The sequence below is a fragment of the Marmota flaviventris genome, chromosome 1 (genome assembly GCF_047511675.1).
Source record: "Marmota flaviventris isolate mMarFla1 chromosome 1, mMarFla1.hap1, whole genome shotgun sequence".
Lineage (NCBI taxonomy): Eukaryota > Metazoa > Chordata > Mammalia > Rodentia > Sciuridae > Marmota > Marmota flaviventris.
Window position 1 is genome coordinate 14303401 of NC_092498.1, and position 14447 is coordinate 14317847.

General features: G+C 38.7%; 1 long non-coding RNA gene across 1 annotated transcript; it reads right to left on the minus strand.

Annotated features, from left to right (window-relative positions):
- Positions 1-3076: 3076 nt before the first annotated feature.
- Positions 3077-4644, minus strand: LOC139704585 (uncharacterized). Its single transcript, XR_011706460.1, has 2 exons — positions 4367-4644; positions 3077-3572 (listed from the first exon to the last, which is right to left on the minus strand). It is a non-coding gene; the product is annotated as an uncharacterized lncRNA (long non-coding RNA).
- Positions 4645-14447: the final 9803 nt, after the last annotated feature.

The following is a 14447-nucleotide window of genomic DNA, read 5'->3' on the forward strand; positions in this document are numbered from 1 at the left end:
ACTACGGAAAGACACAAACGTGTTTTTCCATGTCAATAACGTAACCCACTAATGACATAAACCTATTTTGTAAAAGTTGAGGCTATCTATTCTGTGTTTTCCTTTCTCTGGACTTCTTCTCTTCACTGTGTTTAGTTCTTGGTGGGAATAAAAGCATGACTTCCTTCTGGCAAAAGACCTACACTGATTCTTTTTTCAAAGTACCCAATCAGTGTGTATCCAAAAAAAAGCAGAACACCCTGAGGATGGGCTCAACCACCTCCATCAGCATCACTGCCAGGTTCTTCTCTGAGTCAGTCAGCTAGGATGCAGCCCAGGAATCTACATTCCCAATGAGTTCTTCCAAATAATGAGTGCATACTCCAAAGCAGGAGAATCCCTGTTTTTGAAATTCTAGTGGAACCACAACTAGAATTTCAAAATTTCAAAAGAAACCTCAGTTCCAAGGAGCTTCCTTAGTGAGCCACAAGACATAGGTGTCCAGATAGATACCCTGGTTTCTGACCTTGTGCTGGGAACATATCAAAAGTGTCTTGAATTCACTTTGCATTGTGATGTCCTCATTACCTTGTCTCCTTCAGCCTCTGATTTTATCATTCTCTCCAACAAGCTCAAACATCTGTCTGATTTTATTCTTGGTGAGTCCTTGATGTTAACAATTGCTTATCATTCTAGAATGATCTCACCTCTGCAATGGTCTCTGTGTGGGTCGTGTTTAGCATCCAACCCCTGGTGCTAAATTCCAGCCATGTGGTCTGCTCCAGATCATCTGTGGAAGGCGTAAACTTCATTAGGGAAAGGAAGGCATGAACAAAACTACCTTTCTTGTGAAAAAATAATCACTTGATCTCTCTTCCTCCTTCATTAGTCTTATGAAGTCTCTCCACTACATTTCACAAACAGCAGGGAAGATGAAAGTGAAGGAGAGCTTAGCGATCTCATTTGGAGATCACAGTTTGCCTCTAGCATAGCAAGAGCCTTCCAGCTTTTCCCTGACCGCAGGTTCTGATTGCCACATCCACAAACCCACTGGTGCCAGAGCCCCAAGAAAGGAGGGCAGGGTAACAAGGAGAGGCATGGAAAACTAGAATAAGTGGAAATTAGTCCAGACTAATTATCAACTGTGACCACCCCGAAATGTCATTTATTGTCAAATGTTCTGCAAAGAACAAATATAACTCCTATGATAAGAATAAGTTATTTTTAGAAAGAACAACGTCATTAATTCAAATCAGGCCACCCCAGGTTGTGTAGCTATTTTCTCAATAAAAATTAAATACCTGAGAAAATATCATCAAAATAACTCAAAATGGTTATGTTTTCTTATCTTTTTTTAATTTAATTTTTTAAATTTTTTTAGTTATATAGGTGAACATAATACCTTTATTTTATTTTATTTTTTTAATGTGGTATTGAGGATCGAACCCAGTGCCTCATGCATGGTAGGCAAGTGTTCTACCTCTGAGCCAAAACCCCAGCCCTCTTTTTTCTTTTAAAGACTCTTTTTTTTTTTTTTAGTTGTAGATGGGCACAGTAAATAAAATTAAAAAATGTTATTTATTTATGTGGTGCTGAGGATTGAACCCAGTGCCTTACGCATGTGAGACAAGCGATCTACCACTGAGCCACAACCCCAGCCCTGGGTTATGTTTTCTTAAGTATTATTATTCACAAAGACCTCCTACCAGTTTAAAAACATATGACAATCCAATGTGTCCTTCTTTCCTTCCACTTCCCACCACTGCTCCCAGACTAAGGATTTCAGCACTGCCCAGCTATCTGGATCCAGGAACTGATCTAGCCAGTCTAAACCTTTCCCTTACCTTCCTTACAGTGCCAGCCCCTGTGTTACCTGGGCAGGTGACCTACAGGATGAGTCACTCTCTATTTACATCCCTGGCTGGTTCAGGTACAAAGAATCTGAAATGCTATAGTCTCAAAAAGCCTTCAAATACTTTTAATTAATTTGCTCACAGCAAAAGGCAAAGGTGTTCTCTCCATCTTTCTCTTAATCGTGCCAGCTAGCAGGCCCCGCTGAAATAACAGTTTAATAATAACTAACTGTGCTTACAGCCTTTCTACTCCAAGTGTGGTCTGTGAACCCCTTGCGAGCTTGTTGGAAAGACAGAATTGCAGGCCTACCCCAGGCCTTCAGAATCAGAATCCACATGGTAAAAAGACTCTTAAGATGGTTTATATGCATATAAAAATGTGAGACCTAATGGCCTAGGATTTTTACCAACCTTCAGAGTTCTCAGAGGTCACAAGTGTACCAGGTACAACTGTACCAGGGATCCAACTGTTGTCTTTCTGGCTTCACTCGTGCAATTCAGTATTCTCTCTACCTGTAAATGTCTTCCGTTATGTCTTATCAACCTAGCCAACACCTACTCATCCTTCCATGCCCAGCCCAAAGATCATATCCCCATCAAAACATTGCTGGTACCCTGCATCAAAATTAATTATTCTCTCTTCTCTCTCTTAAATTTTACATCTATATCCCAATAATTTAGAGTCAAAGAATAAACATTTTGCCACCTGAAGATTGTCACACTTTAATCTTCCATCCTTTAAAAACCATTATATTTTATATATTTTAAATTGACACATAAAATTTTATATATTATGGAGTATCACATGATGTCTTGATTGATACATGTTATTATACATTATTTAATGTTCAAATCAAAGTAAGGTCATTTATTTATTTTTATATTTTGAGATGGGATTTGCTATGTTGTCCAGGCTGGTATTAAACTCCTGAGTGTAGAAGGCCGGCTGGCTGCAAAATAACCAGGGGGGTGACGAATAACTTGTGTATGTTGATACAGCAGGAGAGGGAGCCGTTTATTGCAGGACAGGAGCAGTATTTATACATTCCACACAGCTTATCTAATTAGCATAAACTAGATACATCAGTCAACCAATAAGGAATCTCTACACTTAATGGCTCGCTTTTGTTACTTCTCAAACCACTCCCTCTGGCATTTTGCCAGGCACCATCCAGACTTGTTTTCCAACTCTAACATTCCCCTGGCTAAATGCCAGGTGTTATTTTTGACTTGTTTACAGACTCTAACATTTCCCCCTTTTGTTTAATTTAAATAATGACCATAGTGGTTTTTACAGAAACACCATAAATAACCTGCTACAAACAGAAAGGGAGGATACAAAATGCCACAATACCAAGCCAATTGATGGCTCCATGCAGGAAACCCTTGGAAAAATTATACCAGCAATGACACCTTTAGAAAAGATACCGAGTTACAATTTGTTCTAGATTACACTTTGTTGTCTCAGTCCAGGTAAAACAGTGTCTCAATAGATTAACTCACAGTCCAGGTAAATCACAGTCCAGGTAAGTTCTGCAGGCAGCTAGCTTAAATCACAGTCCAGGTAAGTTCTGCAGGCAGCTAGCTTAATCTGTAGCAGCAGAAACAACAACAGCTCCGAAGTCTCCTCTGTTTCTCAGCCGAAGTTTCATCCAGTTTTCAGCAACACTGGAAATTCTTCCACCTTGGTCTTTACCGGCATGGGACAAAGGCAGGAACTCCGGATGGCTAAAGAAAATCCTGTAGTATTCTACTAAGAAAACAACCTTCTGAACAATTTAGTACATTATCTCAAGGTTTTTTTTTGCATTTGAAATAAGTATTAATAGTGCTCATTACTCATCAGCTTCCAGGTGTGGGAGAACCATTGTAGCTTAGTTATTGGCATTGAAAATGACCAAACATCAGGGACACCAGTAGCATCTTCTGCTGGCTGTAGTGCCTGGGCAGCCCCAGATGGCCCTGGGGAGTGTCCCCAACTCAAACTGCTTCCAGGCACAGGGAGCAAGAGCCTGCGAGACTGTGCCTCCAGGTCAGGTCTAGATTTGGGCTCTCGCAGTGGCATTCTGCTTCCCGGGTGGGGGGTGGGGAAGAGCTGGCTGCCGCAGCTTGGAAATTCCTTGCTGCGCCATGACCGGCTCCTATACGCAGCAGCCTCCATGCGGCTTCACGCACCCTCCAATAACGAAAAGTATTTAGTAGTAGCATTTTGCAATTTCTTTCTTGATAATCCTTACTCCTCTGAACTTTTTTCTTCTTTCTGACTAGAGTTCTTGGGCTTTTATCAACACATGCCCTAACTATTCTTGGTTCCACTGGGGTGCCTTCTTCCCTTAGTAATTTACTTCTCACCCCTTCCATATTTTCATCACAAAGACAATACAATATACTTAGACAAAACAAGACACAAACATACTGTATCAATCTTCTCCATTTTCTTAAAATGGCCATTTTTCCTCTCGCCCTATCTGCCTAGGGACGAGCAGATTTGCTCCCGTCCTATCTATGGACGGGCAGCTTTTTTCGTCACTTACCCCCGAGTGTCCCGGGGCTCCCCGTACGGGCCACCATCTGTAGAAGGCCGGCTGGCTGCAAAATAACCAGGGGGGTGACGAATAACTTGTGTATGTTGATACAGCAGGAGAGGGAGCCGTTTATTGCAGGACAGGAGCAGTATTTATACATTCCACACAGCTTATCTAATTAGCATAAACTAGATACATCAGTCAACCAATAAGGAATCTCTACACTTAATGGCTCGCTTTTGTTACTTCTCAAACCACTCCCTCTGGCATTTTGCCAGGCACCATCCAGACTTGTTTTCCAACTCTAACATTCCCCTGGCTAAATGCCAGGTGTTATTTTTGACTTGTTTACAGACTCTAACACCTGAGCTCAAGTAATCCTCCTGCCTCAGTTTCCCAAGTGCTGGGACTACAGGTGTGCACCACTGCACCCAGTTTCAGCGTGAGCATATCCTAGTTTACAGTAATCATTCAAAACACTTCCGTTGGCCTGGAAACAATCCCTAAGCCTTTTCATTGGGGAAACCATTTCTGCCCCTGCCCTTGAATACACTCCCCTCTCCCAAAGCACAACAAATTCCCTGCAGATGAAAAGCTGGCTGACAGAGCTGGTATTTTTAGGGAAGACGATGGGTGGCATAACAAGAAAAATTATCATTACATTTATTCATTTATGTTAAGCCTTTCTTCATAGCTTCAATATTTTCTTGCAGATATATAGTTGATTTTATTGAATCAGTTGTGAATAAAAGACAAGAAAACAGCAAAGAGAAGCAAGTAAAATAGAAGATAAGTAGTGATCCAAGAGTCACAATAATTAATAGCTGCATTCTTAAACACATCAGAAAGCATGCAAGTAATTAAGGGCACTTAACAGGGTTGTCATAAACCCCCAGGTTAACAATGAACTCTTGAGAGACTGGAGTCATGTATCAGCTTGCATGAGAGAACACCGCCAGCAATGCTCTCATTAATACACAAGGGTGGCAACCACGGCTCTGTGCTGGTCAGCAGTGCACAGTTGTAAGCAGATCGTGGGCCACATGAATCATTCGAATGGCCCACAGATTGGTCTTCGCCATTGTTCACATACTCTGTACATATAGTTCTGGCACTGGTAATGAAGAAGCTATTTAGGTAAACTTTTGCCTTCTTAAGTGGTCCTTGCCATATTAATCAATAGATTAACTGTGAATATCCTCTGACTCAGGAATTCCATGTCTAAACCACAGAAATACTTGCAAATACACAAAAATGTCAATCACTGGGAGTTTTTTAATAGAAAAAGGAAATAAAAATTTACATGTTCATCAAAAGGAAAATTACTAAATAGATTGTACTACATCTACACTCTGGATATAATATACAAAGCTTAAAAATTAGGTACATGTATATATGTACTGATGTCTGGATATAATATACAAAGCTTAAAAATTAGGTACATGTATATATGTACTGATGTAAGAAAATAGCAATAATACAGAATTTAAAAAGTTAGGTAGCAGGATATTTTATTGTAGTAGTTAAGTATGAACCTACTAAAAATTACATGTAGAAATACACAGAGAGATACAAACATATGCATATAATTGTATATGCATAGTAAAAATTTAGAAGGCTACTCACTAAACTGTTCAATGTGATATTTAAGGAAAGAGAGCAAAAGAATTAGAAATCATTTTCCATTTTACAAAAGGTACACTTTTATATTAAGTTTTGTAAATTTTTATTGTGACAAAATGTCAGATTTACACTACGTTGCAAAAATAGTATAATTTTTTTATATCCCCCACCCCAGCCAGACTCCCCAGATATTAAAATTTCTCCCCCACCCCCTTTCTCTTGAATCTCTCTCTCCTTGGGTGTGTTGGGAGGGTATGTGTGTAAACTTTAAAAACTGAGAGTGAGTTGCAGATGTGACTCCCCTTTACCTTTGGGTACTTCAGCATGCATTCTCTAAATAAAAAGACATTCTTTTACATAACCATGACATGTTTACCAAAATTAGGATATGCATGAAATTAACATTGATAAAATACTATTAGCTAAAAACCATATTTAACCCAGACAAGATGCAGCATACCTATAATCCCAGCTACTTGAAAGGCTGAGGTAGGAGGACCCCAAGTTCAAAGCCAGCCTCAACTACTTAGCAAGACCCTATCTCAAAAAATAATTAATTAATTAGAAGGGCTGGGGGTGTAGCTCAGTGGTAGAGTAGCCCTGGGAGTTCAATCCTCAGCACCACAAGACAAATTAAATTGTACCAACTGCCCCAATAATGACTTTTTTAAGAAAAGAAAATCCCAGGGGTTGGGGTTATGGCTCAGCGTAGAGCACTTGCCTAAGACACGCGAGGCCCTATGTTCGATCCTCAGCACCACATAAAAATAAATAAAATTTAAAAAGTGTTGTGTCCAACTATAACTAAAAATAAAAGTATAAAAAAAATAAAGAAAATCTCAGATAATGAACTGGATTCAGTTGTCATATCTCTTCAGTCTCCTTATGTTAGAAAAAATTTCTCAGTTTTTCATTATTTTGGGGGACCTTGGCATTTCTGATCAAAACAGCTGAGTTATTCTAAAGATTGGGTTTGTCAGTCATATTATCAGTTTGGGCAGCAATATCTGTGAAGTGATGATACATTCTTACTGCTTCTGAACAGGAGATGCATCTCATTTTGTATATATATGTAAAGTGCTTGGAACTGTGCATGGCATACAGTAAGTGTAATATTTGCTCTCATTACTAATATTATTTCCCTACCATTAACAATGAAGTAGAAAGGAGCTAGGCACAATGGTTAATGCCCGTAATCCCAGCAGCTTGGGAGGCTGAGACAGTTGGACCACAAGTTCAAGGCCAGCCTCAGAAACTTAGTGAGGCCCTAAGCAACTCAGTGAGACCCTGTCTCAAAATAAAAAATTTTTAAAAAGGCTGGAGCTATAGCTCAGTGTAAATTGCCCCTGGGTTGAATTCTAGTGAAAATGAGGTAGAAAAAGTATGATTTTAGAAATATTCAAAATGTTAATAGTGTCTACTTTGTTCCTGATGATACCATTATAAGTAATTTTAATATTCTTCATGCTTCTTTGTGTTTTCTAATTTTTCTGTAATCATCATGCATTACTTAACTAAAATTGTTTTAAAGACTAATAAATAAGGGCTATGAATCAACTGAAAAAGTGGATTTTTTCTTTTCCAGGACATAGATGCAAAAATCAAATTGTCAGTGTCTCCAGACCCAGATTCAATGGCAATGACTTGGTGATTAATAGATAATAATTACTTTATATATTTAGTTACTGCCTTGATTAAATATAAATTTCAGAGGCCTATTTGGGACTATAACATTTATTGTCACTTTCCAATTTCACTCAAAAAACTGAAATTTTATGTTTTTTAAACAGTATTTACTTTTTAAAATATCTATTTTATTTACTTATATATGGTGCTGAGAATTGAGCTCAGTACCTCACACATGCTGGGAGGCAAGATCTCTTCCGCTTAGCCACAACCTCAGCCCAAATTTTATGTTTTTCCTGTAATTAGGCTGTGTACCACCAGGTGGCAGTAGTGCCTCAATCACAGCTGGTTTATCTGCCTAATAAGAATTTTACTGCAAGAGGGTGTTCTAGGGGCAGGGAGTGTGGTTGGAGAAAAGTTGAAATTATTTCTTTTTAAAAAACACGGAGGTTCTGGAGGCATTGATCAGTGGTAGAGCACTTCCCTAGCATGTGTGAGGTACTGGATTTGATCCCCAGCATTGGAGGGTTGGGGAGTGGTTACACATGTTTTATTCTTCACAATACATTATTTTTATTAAAATGTTTGAATTTAATTGAATATGGTAGATATGTCTTCTGTTTTTTAAAAAGAAAACAGAAAAAAATATATAAAGGTCACAAAAAGAAATAACTTCGTAAAGTCTTAGTGATGCCAGTTGGGCCATTAAAGCTTCTTAAAGGCACAGCATTTCTTTGTCTTTCTAGTATTCTACAGCTAAGAGGTTCTGGGCTTCTTCTCATGGCTCTCTTGATTTGCCATTTTCATATGATTACAGAAAGGAAGAAATGCTATGCTTATTAGTCTCCTCCTACTTGCAGGATTTTTAAAAATCCAAGTTTTAAAGCCCCAGAGCTTAGCTATTTAGCCAAAGCCCCCATGTTACAACTGACAAAATTGGCATATCAAGAGCTAGATGTTTTGTCCAAAATCCCTTGAAGAAGCAGAACTAGACCCAAGTTATGTAGGACTCTTGACAAACATGCTCAAACAGGCACACATGTCAACTTGTGAAATTCGTGGTCACTTCATCAGACCAGGCTCACAAAGCCAGCTCTTTACAAGTGGTTCCTCTTAGTCACAAGGCTTGCAGTTCAGACAGGTTAAAGAACAAAGCCTACTGAGTAGCTGTGAGACCAGTCAATTAGGATTTTTCCAAAGGAGAATGATTACAGGGATATATGTTATATTTTCAACTAAAAAACAATGTGCTTGCTGAATGTATAACCAATGCAAATATTTAAATAATCAACAATGTCAAAATAAAAGTAAGCAGGTCAGCTTTGTAGGCTTCACAACTGCACAGCTCACTTTCTCCGTCCCAAGACTTGGATTTTCCATTTAGTGAGCTGCTGGGATGAACTTCTGAGGCAGCTTTCCTCCTGTTCTTTCTTTTCTTTGCTCTCTCTGCCACTGGGGATTGGAGCTCGGGTCTTCACTCTTGCTACACTAGTACTCTATCAGCCCTCCTCCAGTTTTTAAGTTCCTTTTGAAAATAAGCAACCCTGTATTCTGCAAACCACAGCTATCTTACATCATCATTCCATGGTTACTACAAATTTCTTCTAGATACAAAAAAAGAAGAGAGAGAGAGAGAGAATGGAAAACATGAGTGTGAAAGTTTGTTTCTCCAGGATGACCTTAATTTTGGGAAAAGAATTCTCCAGCAACTTCCTTCCTGTCACCCCCAACTCTTCATGATCAGCAATTCAATCCCAGTAATGAGTGTTTTGCTTCTATTGGAATATGCAGTCCAACTGGTTCTTAGCAAAGGACAGTTTGAACTTCTTAAGGAATCATTACCTTTGCTTTCTTCAAGTTGATGGTGATATACTCAGATTTTGGGGGTGGGTATCTTCGTGGGTTTTACATTTTAAATAGTTTATATATACACAACAAAAGAAAATAAAAAGAATCCGGGTGCAGTGAGCATGCTGCAGTTCCTATGACTTAGGAGGCCAGGAGGCCAAGGCAGGAGGAAAACAAGTCTAAGGCCAGCCTTAGCAACTTAACAAGCCCTGAACAACTTTGCAAGACTCTCTCAAAGGGCTGGGGATGTCGCTCAGTGGTAAAGCCCCCTGAGTGTGATCCCCAGTACCAAAATACAGAAATAAATAGAAAGAAAAAGAAAATTTCATTAAATCTCATAACTTTATTTTTTGTAGGGGAGGTACCAGGGATTGAACTCAGGGCACTTGACCACTGAGCCACATCCCCTATTTTGCATTTTATTTAGAGATAGGGTGTCACTTAGTTGCTTAGAGCCTCGCTTTTGCTGAGGCTGGCTTTGAACTCATTATCCTCTTGCCTCAGCCTCCCAAGCCACTGGGATTAAAGGCATGTGCCACCACAACTTTCTAAAGCTAAAAATAACAAAGGGGTATGAGGGTATAAATCAGTGGTAAAGCATGTGCTTAGTATGTATAAGGCTCTGGGGTTGATCCCCAGCACTGGAAAAAATAATAATAATAATAAAATTAAACAAAAGAGCTGGGAGTGTAGCTCAGTGATAGAACACTTGCCTAGCATGCTCAAAGCCCTGGGTTGGAACCTCAGCACTACAAAAAAAGAAAGAAAGAAATGAAAGATTGAAAATCTTTATATAAAATGTTCAAACTTCTATGCATCAAAAAGATATATGTATGAAATATAAGTAGTCATTTGAGGGGAAATACTAAAACTAATAGCACAGATTAAGAATTAAGTGAGTTTATACAAATAAGTCAGATAAAAAACAACTCTAAATTCTCATTAGATAATGGACAAAGATATGAATAGACAGTGAACATGCACCTGAAAAATAAGCATTTGGTAAAATGATCAACTTCACTAGTAACCAAATAACTGAGAATTAAAACTGCAAATATATGATATTTTGCCTATCTACCAATTTTAGCAAAGATGCATTAAAATGAAAATGTCCCAAACTGACATTCTTTCATATACTGCTAGTGGTGGAAATAAAAATTAATATAATCTTGGGGCTGGGGCTGTAGCTCAGTGGCAGAGCACTTGCCTAGCATGTGTGAGGCACTGGGTTTGATCCTCAGCACCACATAAAAAACAGAACAAATAAAGGTATAGTATCCATCTACAACTATTTAAAATTTTTAAAAATATTAATATAATCTTTTGAAATACTAATTTCTCAGTGTGTTTAAAGAGGCTTTAAAATGACCAGTGTGGTGGCACACCTGGAATCCCAGTGGCGTGGGAGGCTGAAGCAGGAGGATCTCAAGATCAAAGCCAGCCTCAGCAACTTAGCAAGGCCCTAAGCAATTTAGTGAGATCCTGTCTCAAAATTTAAAAGAAAGAAGAAAAAAATTAAAAGAACTGAGGATGTGGCTCCGTAGTTAAGTGCCTCTGGGTTCAATCCCTGATACTAAAAAAAAAAAAAAAAAAAAAAATTGGGGGTGGGAAGAGAGAGACTTTAAAATATTCTATTTTCTGATCCTGTCATTCCAGATTTTAATAATCTATACTAACAAAGTGACCCAAAATATGCACAAATATTTTTACATTAAGATAATCAGTGCAGCATTTTTCATTTAAGTGAAAAATTATCAACTTAACATGTAATAATAGGGGTCTGTTTAGGCAAATTCCATAAATAAAACATTAGTTGCCCATTTAAAATGGTGGTTACAAATAATTTTTAAATAAAAATGCCTACCCTATACTACTAAGTATAAAAACCATAACTATTTTTTTACATTCATGGGAAAAAAGACTAGAAGGGAGCACAATTTTCAAAGGTTAGTAGTGGTCATGACTGGGAGTGGGATTGCAATTTTATTTCTGCTTCTTTATGCTTTTCTGTACTTTACAAACTTTTTATATCCAGCCTGTATTATTTTTTTCAATGAGAAAAAAGAAGATATAAAAGGAGAAAAGTTAAAGACAAGATAAGGATTAACAAAAGTATTTTGATTTTCCCATCTTCCTGGGGGAAAAAAAAAAAGTTCTTCTGAAGACTCTACAAAGCCACCCTGCAGGTAGTGCTCATTGGCCTGATGTTTACAGAGAGGAGTTGGTTTATTGCAATATTAATGTGGTAAATTGAGAAATGCCCTAGTTCCTGCCACATGACTTTATAGGGTGCTGAGCTCTCTGCAATAACATGCATAATAATCTTTTTAGCAATCCCTGCAATTAACGGGTTGCCAAACTGGAATTGTGACTTTATTTGAGACAGGTACACACACACATATGCACACAAACACAATAGCAGAAATGCAGAACCAACTACCCCCTTGAAGAAAAACAGTATAATTAGTTCTCCTTTAGATGAGAAGATATTCAACAACCTAAACATAAACAGCTTGGTATTTTCTTTTCCTTCAGAAAAATACAGATTACTGATTTTCACCACATGTTAGACATGATACCATCTCTCTGCAATATCCTAATGCTTTGGACCTTGGGACAAACAAAATTGATGACTAGTAGGACATAGAGACCCACTCAACTTTGGAGTTGAATAAGCAGTGAAGGAAGTTCTTAAACTGCACCGTGAGAACCAGTTCTCTCAAGCAGAACTTAATTACAAGTGTACAATTATCAAAACATTTATGGAGAATGCTAATCTTACACCCACTGCTAGGTTTCTGTTAAGCTGATTTCCTTTAAGTGAATCGTTTCCATCCAGTGTGTGAGTGTGAGTGTGTGTGTGTGTGTGTGAGAGAGAGAGAGAGAGAGAGAGAGAGACAAAAACAAGTTGCGATTACTACTATTTCTGCTCATTATCAACAATAACAAGGTGCCTCTCCCATCCTGCTTGTAAAGCCAAATATTTTCTCTCTGATGAGAATTCAATACATTTTATGGAACATACAATACTAGTCCAGCTTTTGTTTTAAATACAAGAAAATCACTGCTTCCAAAGTTACACAGCTTGGGGCTGGGGATGTGGCTCAAGTGGTAGCGCGCTGGCCTGGTATGCGTGTGGCCTGGGTTCGATCCTCAGCACCACATACAAACAAAGATGTTGTGTCCACCGAAAAACTAAAAAATAAATATCAAAACTCTCTCTCTCTCTCTCTCTCTCTCTCTCTCTGTCTAAAAAATAACAACAACAACAAAAAAAAAAACAAAGTTACACAGCTAACTACTGGTGATGATTTTATGGGAACCCAGGTATATTCCATTGTTCCATTGCCTTAGCTGTGTGGTAGGTATCTTTGGATGGTTTCACCCCTACCACAATTAGCTGCATAAAGACACAATATTTAGATGTGACTTTGAGTAAAAAGAAAAATAGATAATTAAGACAACCAAGTAATTCTGTATGTGTGGGGCAGGGGGGAATCACCACTTGTGATATGAAGGCATCTCATTGTTCTGGGGTAATCATCTTGTGGCTGATTTAGAGATGACTTCTTGCTGGGGGTATAGCTCAGTGGCAGAGTACTTGTCTAGCATGTGTGAAGTCCTGGGTTCAATTTCCAGCACTTCTGGGTAAAAACAAACAAACAAAAACACAAGTGATTCTTGCACCAATGATCACAGTCCATACAAATGAGGAGGTCACACCCTTGCTAGGTCAGGAAAGAAAAGGAGCCATGACCAGGTGAATGAGGATCAAGGAAAATCAAATGATTTGGGGGAAAGGATGGGAGTAGGTGCAAAGAATGGAGCACACAGGTATCAAGCATTGTTTCAGTCCAGTGCATTATTTGGAAATAGGGTTGTGGGTCTTTAGAAGAACCACAGGAGGCAAGTGAATGAGCACTAATGAGCCTTTTCAGCACTTGTAACTGCACACATGCGCGTGCGCATGCGCACACATACACAGCAAGGCATCTCTGCCTTATAGCAGTGCTGATAGGCAAACACACCCTTTGGCCTCTTTCGTTTCAACATGCATGTTTTCTTTATTGCTCTGATCTGAATGACTTTTACTTGACTCAAAACCCTTAATTCAACACTTCTTTAAGAAAACTTTATCTGAGCTCTCCCATTCCCTCTGCCCTCACCCAGACTGGATAATATATTCCTCTGGCTCTCAAGACAACATAGATATGTCCTACAAAAGAGGTTTTCAGACTGCGTGGCAATTGTCCATTCATTGGTTGGTCCCCACTAAAGGAACCATAAGCTGACAGAGAGGCAGGGACCTTGTCTTTCCACTTTATGTCCCAGATTGGAACACTGGGTCTATTACAGATCATTGAGTAAATGAATCCATTCATTCAACACACGACCACTGAGCACGTACCCTGTGCAAGGCTCTGAGGACCCAGTGAGGGCAGGAGGAGGAGGAGGTCCTTGTCCTCACCAATCATGTAGTCTATTAAGGGACCTTAATAGTCCAAAAGTTTCTCTGAAGAAATTATAGTTAATATGATGGACAGATGTCAGATCAGTCTGACATAGAATATATAAATAAATTCCTATTCCACAGCATTTTTACTTCAATTCAATAGATATAAGAAGAAACCCTTACTATGATTGGGGTTTTTTTTGAATAAGATAAATTTTATAAGGAGTGCTGACAGAAAGATAACACAGATAAATAGGCCTGAGGCTGGTGTTCCATAGCAACACCCCAAAGACTGGCATCATATTCATATAATAGAAGAAAGACAGTCACACTGTCAAACCTCATTTCATTGAATTCTGCTCCCCCACTCCCCCCACAGTGCTGGGGATTGAACCCAGAACCTCCTGCTTGCTAGGCAAGTACTCTACCACTGAGCCATATCCCCAGCCCTGAATTCTACTAATTTTAAATTGGTGAATTACTCACTTCGAAACTTGGCTGACATTGCTGTATATTTTGACATTGATTTAGAGAATCCAG